The 12,768-nt window shown below is 25.1% G+C and overlaps 1 long non-coding RNA gene across 1 annotated transcript; it reads right to left on the bottom strand.

The window, feature by feature from the left end:
• Positions 1–5,830: 5,830 nt before the first annotated feature.
• On the bottom strand, positions 5,831–12,028 carry LOC145841028 (uncharacterized). The gene is made up of 3 exons (XR_014370137.1): positions 11,945–12,028; positions 7,387–7,526; positions 5,831–6,104 (listed from the first exon to the last, which is right to left on the bottom strand). It is a non-coding gene; the product is annotated as an uncharacterized LOC145841028 (long non-coding RNA).
• Positions 12,029–12,768: the final 740 nt, after the last annotated feature.

The raw sequence follows: 12,768 nt of genomic DNA, 5'->3' as shown, positions 1-12,768 counted from the left end.
TTGCTAAAATGGTATGTTTACACAGCTTGATTGCATTCAAAGAACTTGCCAAAAGTTGTTGAAAAAATGAAACAAGTAAAAACTTAGTTTAAACAAACGAAAACTAGCCAATAAAAAAAAGCGGTTTCATCAGTCTAAAAAAGTCCAGAATAACGTGTTAACCAAAATAATTTCTTTAAGCATACTACAAAAAAATTGCTTATTATGTTTAAAGCAAATTTGTCTGTATGTGCGCTGTTAATAAGATTTGTTTTAATTATGTTGTTTTTCGACAATTTAAGACTTGTTGTTGGCTTAAAAATAGGTAGTAAAATTTTTCCAAATAAATAAAGCTATAAAAACCAGACCATGTCATTAGAATTAATAAAATTGTTATAAAGTTATTAAAAAGTAGATAATCGTAAAAACAGTTTTAGTTCCGTTTTAGATTCTATCTTTTTAAACTTAGCATCTTCATATATTGGTCTTTGTGTATTCTAATTTCAAATAGCTGAAAAAAAATATCTACTGACACACATATACTTTGTAAAGTCAAAAATAACTTAATTAAAAGTTATTTTTTTTTTGAATAGTTTTAATTTTGTGTAAAACTTAATAAACGTCGCATGAGCAAATTTTTAAATATACAAAAAAATACTGGTATTTGTGCTCAAGTATTAGATTTTAATAACATTGATATCAATGACCTAAAAAACCTTAGATTATTACATTTTCATTAATAATGACCAAAAACAATGACTTTTTAACGTAGCTATGTTATGATATAAAAACGTTGATGTTTCATTTTCAGAGTTTGCTAAAGAATATTAGCAAATTACCTGTTAATAAATTATTCTCATGCGAAAATGACACAAAAGCAAACTAATGTAATTTAAAAAAGTTTATTATAACTCTAGATGTAGTTTATTTAAAGACAAAACTGTTTTAATTGAAATTGTTTTTAATCTGTTTTGTCTTTAAAACTTGCTTATATAAATTTCTTTATACCATGCTGAAGAAAGGTGTTTGAATATTGTATGAGTAACCTTTTTTTAAGATAATTCCAAGTTAGTGCCCTTCAACAATTTTGTTAAAAAAGCCAAACAAGAACCGACCTCATTCGACCCTTGAAATTGATTTATTTTATCAATAAACTTATTTTAGTAGTTTAAAGCTAGGTAATTTTAGGTCTCAGACAACATTGATTATTTTTCAAGTCTGCAGTATCTAAAAAATTATCGTATCTTTAAATAGATTGATCATAGGTAGTGTAAACTTTTCGACTAACAAACAGTGAAAAAAAAATTATATAACGTTAGTGAAGTTAGTATTATTAATGACACATTTTTAATTTAGATTAGTACATTTATTCACCAAACTAAAAGTTACTTTTAATTTTACTCATAATTGTATTGTGTTAGTTTAGAATTGAAACTTCACAAAATATCTACAACTTTTAAAATAAACTATTTACAAAAAAAAGTTATTGCCATTTTTGTTGATTACCATTAAACAAATTTTAATAAAAATTAACTTTTTGAAAACACAGTCACGAACGATCAAATACTCACGCAGCTATAAATACTTGTGAATAATTTAAAGATTAGGAAGTTTTGATAGTTGTCTGCACAGTTTATTTTTTAAGCATCTACTAACCAGTTATATAAAGTAAAATAACAATACCAAATGAAATTATTTTAAAGCGTTTTATTAAGTGTACTGACATAGAAATTTTCTTTTTATCTTGTTTGAACAACTGAAAAAGAACAATTTAATAAAACAAACTTTTTAAAAAATACTTCACTACTGGTTAGCAGAATGTTTAAAAAAATTAAGAGCTTAAACATTTATACAGCGATTATTACATTATATTGCAATTTATGTATTTCAAGTATTTATTTACCAACACAGAAACATTATGTCGAAATGAATTTAATTAACTAATATCTTTTAATTTTGTTTCATCTCTTAGTGACGTAACACACAGCTGGTAACATTTATTACTTGTATATATACATATAAATATACTGAATTAAAATCCACTGCCAAGTCAAAGTGCTGTTGCATGTTCTTTAAAGGAATTTGCTCGAGCACCAAAGAAAGACTACTGAAATACAAAGAGCGGTTTGTTCTATATTGTAAATTTAATTGTTGTACAGTTGTTTTTACAACGTTTTACAGTCTGATATGTAGATTAAGGTCTGCCTATAAATCTTGAAGGATAACTTCATATTTGTGCCTTCGGCGCCTTTGATCCTGACAGTCTTGATCTATCCCACCCATACCGCCTAGGCTTCTTCATTTAATTTATATATCTTATGTAGGTTAGTGTTTGTGGTTGCGTCATTTAAAATTTTTCATGCTTTACCATATCGTTTGTTGAAAATTGAAGCTAATGGCAAAATAATGAATCAAATTAGAACTAATCTCGTCTTTACAAGCCCGTTAAGCATTGTAACTGTAAAGTTACAAACTGCATCTATATATAAAGCTTAACTGATTACTAACGTTTTTAAAAGACGTCAGAATAAAGTACAATTTATAATGACAGCTTTGTTAAATTAAAATAAATGGTTAAATTTATTACATTTACAACTTTTATGAACTTTTTATTTCAAGTTAAGTTTTAGTAACAGCAGTGATTTAAAGCTATCCCATTAATTGTTAACTAATAATTTCTAAAAACTTTTAGTAATTTCTTTTTATATGAAAACAGGTATTATTAAGTTTTGTTTTGTCTTTTTTTTTATAGATATAACTTGTCAAAAAACATTTGCGAACAAAACAAATCGTTCACATTTTAAGTATTTATACTAATTTTGTGCTTTGTTATTTGGGAAACGTTAGAATATGGTATCATTTTTGATCTCTTAAACATTTTTAAAAGTTTATAGTTCATTTTATTCAAACCATTACATTTATTACATTACATTGTTCAAACTTAAAAAGAAGTGTAATTTATTTTGCTTACAAAAAAACTTTATATGAAAAGTTTTTGTCATTAAAGTCGCTTTAAATATTTTTATTAATGTTCAAAATAAAAATAAGTGTTTTTTTAAAACGTCACTAACCTATTTTTAAGACAGTAACTTTCAAGTATTTTACTGTTTAGATGAAAGAAAAACCACAGACATATATTTTCGTATTGTTTAAAGGATCACATCTTAAGTAATAGGTTTGATACAAAGATGCAGAATGTTTTAAACTAATTAGTTACAGAAATGCTTTTCGTAATCTTACAATATATTTTTTGTAACTATAAAAAACGTTTCTTGTCCTCGACAATACGTAATAAGGTACCCGTGGTGTGCGACTCGATAACTGAAAGGTTCTTTGTGCACCAGGTCTTAGGACACAAATATTTGTTGTTTTGAAACAATTTTTTTAAAGTACTGTATACAACTTATTTATTTGTGTTATTATTTACTTTTTAAAGCTAAAGTTTCAGGGTAGATCTATCAGCTACGTATCAGGTTAATTTTATCATTTTAATTACTGTGCATAGTTCACGATTGCAAATCAACAAAGGAAGCATAATATTTAAACGACAAGATAACTTGTACTTCAATTTTTAAACCTGTGTTCACTCTTTATAAGGCACATGTGTTTTTTGAACTAATACATATATCCTGAGCTTAAAATTTCTGCTTAGTTTGTCCACTCTTATTCTTTAACCTTAACTCCACTTTATATTAGGGATCCTTTTACAAGTAAAGGGCTTACCTCCCTTATATAATTTTTCTATGTACCACACTCCGCATATACTTTTTTACTTCGTCATTAAAAATACTAAATTAAACATATTGTGGTAAAATATCTTATTAAAAGGCATTTGTAAATACTAATTCAAGAATCTATCTTGAGGTTTTTGCCACAAATACTTGTTTTTATTTTTGTTAGAATGAAAAATACATCGCAGGGCGCAGTTTGTTAATACGTGCTCGATTAAATGATCTGCATTTCATCTCATCTACAATTAGGCCAAAAAGCAAGCTGTTTAAATTATATTTTAAATAACACAGCTTGGGAGTTTGATGTTTTGAAAATAATGCTTGAGCTCAAAACTATTATTTTAGTCAGAAATCATTCTTAAATTAATAAGTTGGTCTGGTAATAAGAGTTTAAAGTAGGATTTGGCAATTTATAACCACAAAAATCTTTAATTAGCGATCGAGTTTTAGCTTTTAAATAACCTTCCCAATCTAAATTTAGTTGTTTCTGAAAAATGTTAAAAAATATACTCTTAGTTTTTTACAGACCGACTTTGTAAACATTAACGCTTGTACTGGCCTAGTATTTAATGTTTTAATATACTTTTTAATGCCACACAATTGATAAATATTACTTATTAAAAAATCTCAGTTTAGTCAATGCAAGCTGTCTTAAGCTAAAAATAAGTTGAAAACGAGATTTTTTATACGTTAACCCTCTAAGACTCTATTCTAGTACTATTTATGACTTACTTATTGTTTATTGAACGAAAAAAAAGCGCTCAAATATTTTGTCCAAGAACCTGGTGCACGAAAAATCCTTTCGGTTATTAAGTAGCACACCAGGACAGTTTAACATCATGTCCAGGACATAACTAATCATTACTAATCTGACTGATCCTTTATATGCATTGTAAGTAAACTCGTCTAGGATTTTGACTTATATTATCAAGCTATAAACAAACAACTTATATATATATTTTAGATGACTAGTTTCATTAACCAATTTACACAATCGTCTCCAGGGCAAAAAGATCGTCAGAAATTGGCAGTCAAGCCTCTGAGTAAGTTATAAACCTTACAAACCCCAGAGCATTTTCCCTGTATAAGTCAGCTTCATTAAAAACTCTAGTTGGCTGCAAAGAGTAAAACCAAGTTTTCGTTTATCAATATTTCAAGTTATCGTTGGATAAATACATAGTTAACTACTATTAAATTGTTCTGTGCTTTATATTTTTAAATGTACGTTCCGTTGCTCAGGACCTATTCATACCTGACGAAAACCTGCAGTAAACTAATTACAAATAAACTTGTAATGAATGCGTTAATTTTTTCAACGTTTAAATTTTATGCTTTTCAAGTCTTGCGCCAGGAGTTTTAAGTTTGTTTATATTTTTTACTGTGAATTCTGTACTTTCCTTCGAATATATTAAACCCAGTTAAGTGAAGTAGAAATCCATATTTATTAACCTAAATAATGGAATGTAACATATAAATTCAAAATTGTTTATATGAAGAATAACTTGTAAACCTACTAAAAATATTTTGTTTTTATAAAGAAAAGTTCTACGACTATACCTACTATTAACCAATTCTTACGAGTATACTTTATTAAAAACCTATTATTTTGATCAGATAACCTTTCTAAACTGACAAACTTATATAAAGCTACAGCTATATCTGAATTAGTTTCAATACCTTATAAAGATGTTTCAAATGCTTCTTTTTGTAATATTTTGTTTATAGAATAAAACTTTACGTATTTAAATTTGATTATTAAGGGGAGACTTAGTAAGTTATTTGCCTATATAACTTTTATATAACTACCTTGAAAATTGACTTTATTAACCAATTGAAATTTTATATACGTTAAATTTTAATTATTAGTCCAAAAAAACACAGTAAGTTAAATTATGATAAAAATTAAATTATTATGTACTTGATACTTATGATTTAGTTTTTAAGCGAGAATAAAACTGTAAAACATACTGTAAGTATAAATAAAACTTTTTAGAGTTAAAAACTTAATGCACTTTTACAAAATTTTATAAAAATAAACACTATCTGATTAATGATAATAACAAAACGTGCCAAAAATTAATAAAGAAAAAAATATCTTGACACAAGTTCAACCAGTAAAAGAAGTTTTTTAATTATATAATAAACTATGAAAAAGTCATTCAGTTTTTTAATTACTTCATACTTGAATAATTAATAATAACAGGTTAATTAAGATGATAAAATTTAAACTAGGCATATAGTAAACAAAAATTGCAGTGTTATTCTATTTAAAAAAAAATCATTAGAAACAACCTAAAACAATATTAAAAAAATAGATTTAAATATATACAAATTTTTATTAATTATATCTTTTTCATTTTGTTTTTTTCTTTCAAGTTCCAATTTCAGCTTCCCCTGTATTGAAAATTATAATTAACTAAACTGTTTTCAAAAAAAGTTTTACCATTTAAAAAATGAACAAGAAATTGTTAAAATGTTCTGAAATTAATTATTAAAATTCCGTTGTGAGTTAAAACACAATTGTTCACCATTAAAAATGAACAATCAGTTGGAGAATAATAAATCAAATTATAACGGTTTGTAAATATGTTAGCATTTGGTATGCGACAAACTTATTAAATATTCATTAAAAATTTACTTAACATTCGTTTAACTAGTTAGTTGCTGTATTTCCAAACTAAAGTTAATTCAAAATATTTCAACATTTCAGCTGATTTAAATTATCTCAGATAAACCAAAAAAAGTTAACTTCTTAGTAAATAATTAACTAAACTCTGAAAATTGTTCTTAATTTTGTACTTAGTAAAATGTTTGTTTAAAAAAATATAAACTCACTAAGTTACAAGTATTTATAAGGAACAGTAATATTTGGTTTTGCATCTTTTTTCAAAAATTTACAAAACTTTTAGTTAAAACAGGTTTTTTCTAAAGCTTTTAAAATCAAATAAAATAAGTTTAAACCAAAAAAAAATTACAAATTGCATTCTATTTATGTACTCTTTTATTCAATTATCAAGGTCTAAAGGTGTATTTTTTGTTAATAACATTTTGATATAAATAGATTTGAACTATATTTAGTACTAATTTTATAACGTTATAGTAGATTACTTCTTCTACAAGCTGAAAGGTACCCCTAAAAAATAACATCAGGACTACCAAAAAAAAACATATTTGGATACTTCAAAACATAGAAAATAAAGTTAAGTAAAAAAAAACTTGGTTTAAAAACCTTTTAGATATATAGTATGTGTGCAAATCAAAACAAACAGTAAATATTAACTTATTTTATATCGTTTTAGAAATCAAGTGGTAAATGTTTTCAATGACTGTAAAACTAAACTAAATTGCAAAAAAAATATTTACCCATAGTTTATTAATTTAGTGTCTGGATTTTGTAAAAATATACAAATGATAAATAAATTACAAGTAAAACTAGCATAGGATATAAAAAACATTTTTTTAGTTTGTACATTAATAACAAAAATAACTACCTTAAGTTTTATTCAAATTAATGAGTTCCATGCTCTTTAAAAGCTTACTTTTAACAAAAAAATAATTAAAAAAATAATTAACAACTTGTTTGAGGAATTTTTAATTTATAGAAGCTAAATAGCCTTCGAAAATACAAAAAATCATATAAAAGTGTTTAATAGTTAAGTTGAAGAGAAAAACAAACTTTCAATCTGATAAAGAATTTAGTGCAGGAATTAGCTGCAGTTCAAATTGACAGTTTTGCTCACAGTTGCTGCATTTTGAAAGCTTAAGTTGTTCAGATTGTTTTCAGATAAGACCAACGCTTCTCCATTTTGTCTGTATCTGTGAATTATTCATATTGTTTATATTTCAACTAAACAGAAAGTATTAAAAAAAAGTTTAAACAGTTAAATTTTATCCTTGTTTTGATACAGTTGAGTTATATTATAAAAAATATATTTAAACCTGACAAATTAAATTGTAACTGTTTTAGAAAATAAAATATGCAATGTTGTAATATACCAAATGGATTATCTTAAAGTTAGTTTGAACATTTTGAGTTCATTGTGCTGATGTAAACGCTACAAAAATTACATAAAATACTCATTAATATTTCAAGGCAATATAAAGTAATTTAAAATGACAGTATTTCTTTTAAAGGCAGTTTACACTCTCCAAAACACTTTTTATTCGTTATTTAATAATCATTGTAGAAAAGTTATGTACCATCTAATATATACCACCTAAACTACTAGTACTTTAAATAAATAAAAACATAAAAACAACATTTGAAAGTAATTTGTTAGTAATTAATAAAATCTATGAAGGTATAGAAACATTTTCCTGTTATTTCATTAAATTTTTATGTAATTTTTCAATGAGTTAAAAATAAAAACAGACAAAATATTGGTTAATATATATTGTTATTATTAGTTGAAGGCTTCAAAAACTAAGAGTGCTTTAAATGCTTTATGGATGGTGTAAAAATATAAAAGTTAAAACAACAAATTTTCTCACTTTAAGATAAACTTTATTTTATATATGTTCATCGAAAAAATATTTTTTTTAATTATATATAAGAACTAAACAAAATAAAAAAAACATTTTTTTTTACAAATAACAAAAACGTTGCTTTTTCAATATAAAATAATAGGTTTCTACTCCTTGAAGCAGAAAAAAAACAGCCTTAGTAACCAAAAATTAGTCTGAGTTTGTGAGAAAAAAAAATTAAGAGCCAAACCTCAACAAATTTATCACGTTTAAAGACATAAAAAATCAATGCCATAACAAAAGAACTAAAATTTGAAAAAAAAAAAACTTTTTGAAGAAAAATTGGAATAAAAAAAGACTTGCCTGAAAGTGAGGAAACCCTGGAAGAAACAACTTATATAAATAAAAAGTATTTACTAACAAAAAATAGTGTGTCATATTAAGTAAAATAAAAACAAACCATTATCCATTGTAACACAGTCAAAGTTGCTAATTATAAAAAGTGTTGTTACTATAATTTAACTTTAAACTTTCATTTTATGATATATTTTAAATATTAAAGTACTAAGCAAAACTAAAAGTGAATGTTTCCTCACTATGCATGTTTGCAAAACAGTGACAAAAAGTTACTTAATTTAATGTAATTCACATGCAAAGTTAAATAAAAATTATTTTAGACATTTTGCAATTGCAGAGTCCAAAAGTTATCATAATAACTTAGTCAACTTTTACTGCTTTATATATTCTTAATATGTGCTTTTGTTAACTTTGCATCTTTATAAATATCATTACAATTTTATTTAAGTAAATAAAGAAGAGGTCTCAGTGGGGTGACAATATACAAAAAGGAGGCAAGTAAAAAAGGAAAACTGTTATTTAAACTAAAAGAACAGAATAAATAGGTTTCAAATGTTGACTCCACTAATATATGTATAGTATGATGAAATCTGGTCTATTTCACAAAATGTTACCTAAAAATAGCTTATTTTAACTAATGAAATCTAATAACCAAGTAAAGGCAAAAAGAACTAAAAGGAACATAAAACACTATGCAAATGCCACAGGTTGTTATAAATTTTCATTAATGTTAGCTGAGAAATAAAGTTCAATAATTTTGCAAACATGTTGTTTCAAATCTGCAGCACAAACGAGTGAAGGACAATAAACATACTGGAATTAATCCAATGTAGTGTTATATTCTGAGGTACCAATAAAAAACTTGAAAATTATGATTTTTTGCTTTTATACAATGCTCCAGGGCTTTTTGAGGAATTTCAAGGGGAGAGTATTATAATGTGTTATTTCATCCTAAAAACTGAAAACAGACATGCAGCTTAGCTGCAAAAAGCTCTAAAACTAAAACGGCAAATAACTAGAAATCACTAAAAATCTATCTCCTCCTACGTTTTTTGAGATAACAACCTCAAATTTTCAGGAAATGTTCCTTGATATATTTAGAAAAATCTGTTGAAACAGAATCTATAAAAATTAGAAAATAAAAATTTTATAACAAAAAAACTAAAAAAATAACTGTTTTTTTGTTTATTTTTCATATAATTCTTTTATCTTTAAATATTTTAAAAATTCCTTCCAACAGAATTTTCTAAATATATCAAGGAACATTTCCTGAGAATTTAAGGTAGTTATCTCAAAAAACGTAGGAGAAGATAGATTTTTAGTGAAATAGTCTATTTTTGGCGCTTTAGTTTGCGCCTCCCATAAGGAACCTATTGTTGCCCCCCACTTTGACCCGCTATATCTCAAGATTATTTTGATTTTTTAAAATCTGTAAAAAGCATCATGTAGCTTAGTAAAAATTATATAAAATAAGATCAAAAACCAAAAATGAGTGTTTACCCCCCCCCTATGCCCTTAATATAATATTCAAATGTAGCTTTAATCCAGTTAAATTTGCATAAGAAATTTATTCAGTAGTATCTAACTTGTAAAGTTTCTAAAAACAAAAAAAAAAGTTAGTTATAGCCTGGGTTGCCAAAAATTTTTAAAAAAACTCTTCCAGCTTTTCTGAATTTCTTCCAGGTTTTTTAATAAACAAGTGTTTTTGTCAATTTTTAGTAAAAATAACTATTGAGCTAAAAACAAATTTGATGAGATATCTATCTAAGAAGGAGGTGGAAAATGAAAATCTTATTATTATAAATACAATTTTCAAATTGTAAGTCTTATTCAAATAGAATTAAATGAATGGAAAATAGAATGAAAGTAGAAATAGAATTCTACTGAATAAAATTTACAATTTAAAAATCAGCTTTGCAGTGTAACAGTGTGATTGTGTTTTTTAAAATAATAAAATTTAAAAATTAAACGTAAGGTATAAAACTGTCTTAAGTCATATAACAACATTAAAAAAATTCTGATTAGCTACTTTAAGGCCATAGGGGGGTCCAACATTTTTTTTTTTACAAAAATTAACTTTGGCTTTTATATGAAACCTAATACAAACTACAAGCCTGTTTTAATAGAATAAAAAAATATCATTTAACTTTTGAGATATAATATTTTTTGTAAAAAGTTTCCGATACAAACGTATGGACTGCAAATTTTTTGGGGTCAATTTTCTCGTAAGTTTAAAAATTCACTAAAAATCTATCTTCTCCTTCATTTTTCAAGGAATCTTCTTCAAAATTTTAGGAAATGTTCCTTTTAATACTTTGAAGAATCTGAATGTTGGAATTTTGAAATTTTGAAAAATAAAAATTTTATCCACAAAAACTAAAAAAAGGGTAGTTTTTTGACAATAATTTTTTTTTTACTCAAAATTAAAAAAATTCCTACAATAGATCTCTTTAAAGTTTAATGATACACATTCTGTAAAAATTTGAGAAAGATTACTGAAAAATGAAGGAGGAGATAGATTTTTAGTGAAATAGTCTTTTTTTGCATTTTTAGTTTTTGCCTTCCATAAGGAACCTATTGAACGCCCTTTCTTTGATCGCTTATATCTCAAAAGTTACTTTGAGTTTTTTTAAGCGGTTAAAAGTGTCTGATAGCTCAGATTAAATTCTACAAAATAAGATCAAGTTGTAAAAAACAAAGTGGACTCCCCCTATGGCCTTAAATATGTTTTTTAATAAAAAAAAAATTAATTGTAACAAACTTTTTTAATGTTTATGATAAATTGTTTTATCATATCAAAACTTTGTTACTTGCATGTATAAACAGTTTAAAACTCCCATGTTTTTCTAGGTTTTGAGTGATTTTGTTTGAAATTCAAAGTTTTAATAAAAATTTATAAAATTCTGAGTTTTTTTTGCCTAAACTATCAAATTTCAGGATTTTCAAGGATAACAGGTTTTTGGCAACCCTATATAAATTAAGGTGGCTCTGGTTGTTTAATAATTTCTACTAGGCTTTTTAATTTACATGTTTTTTTGACACTTTTTGTAAATACTAAAGGTAAAAAATATTTGGTAACTTTTTATATAATATAAAACTACTGAAGTATATGAATATATGAAAATATATAATATTACTGAAGCAATGTTACGTTAAGTGTGTTTTGTAATAAATTAAACTCAGATTATTGTATATATTTTCATTATAAGTAATACTAATTTAATTAATTACAAAATAAACTTGATTATTTTACAAACAAAGTTGTTAAGTAACATTTTTCCTTTTTTTTTGAAAAGCATCAAATTTTAAGGTTTTCTAGGTAAAATGGCTATTCTGAAAAATGTAGAGATTTTAAATTCATAGTTTCTACTATTAAAAAAACGTATGCATATATACTTAAAAGTTAAACTTACATAATTACCACCAATCTTCTTCAAACAAGGTTCTCAGACTCCTCTGCAATTTAAAAGTCTGCAAATATCTTATTAACCTTTTACTTTAGCTGTAAAAATTTTTAAATATAATTTAAACAAATTAAATGAACAATATTTCAAAATAACAGCTAATAAAAAATTTAACATTGAATATTGTTTAAAGTTAATATATATTTTTTTTTAATTTGTAGGTTTTATACCTTTAGAATTTAACAAAGTTTTTCAAAGTATAATAAAGTTTTATACAACACTAAACACAGTCATGCAACTAAATTGAAAATTGCAATCAAAAGTTATATGCATAAAACAAACTTAAAAAATTTATAAAATAGTATAAAAAAAGTATTGCTAAAATGGAAAGCATGAAGTTTAAAAAATAAATGAAACTAGTTCAACTTAACAGTGGCTTACAAAACAGTATGATAAATATAGCACATTAAAGCATGCAATAACTAAGGAGAATTGTTCAAACAACTATTTTTAATTATTCAACTTCCATATCTTCATGGCTAACATTTTCTTCAGTTTTTTTCATTCTTACTTGCTTTGCATGCATTTCTTTTTGCACCATTTTTTCTTTTAGTAAAAGCAGTTGGGCTTCTTTAGCTTTTTTAGCAATAGCTTGCTTTTTCAGTGCTTCTTGAGCTGAGTCAATAAACTCTTTGTGCACCTTTTCTCTTTTCAAAAACACCTTTTGTAACTTTTCTTCTTCAGCTGCTGCTCTTGCCTTTTTAGCTAGTTGCTTAGCCTTCCTTCGTTTGTCTGCTGAATCAAGCTTTTCTTCAAGAGACTCATACTTTATC

This window comes from Thalia democratica, chromosome 7 (assembly GCF_965202585.1).
Source record: "Thalia democratica chromosome 7, ktThaDemo2.hap1.1, whole genome shotgun sequence".
Classification (NCBI taxonomy): domain Eukaryota; kingdom Metazoa; phylum Chordata; class Thaliacea; order Salpida; family Salpidae; genus Thalia; species Thalia democratica.
Note: the sequence above shows the minus strand (reverse complement) of the source record. Positions and strands in the feature narration are given on the sequence as shown.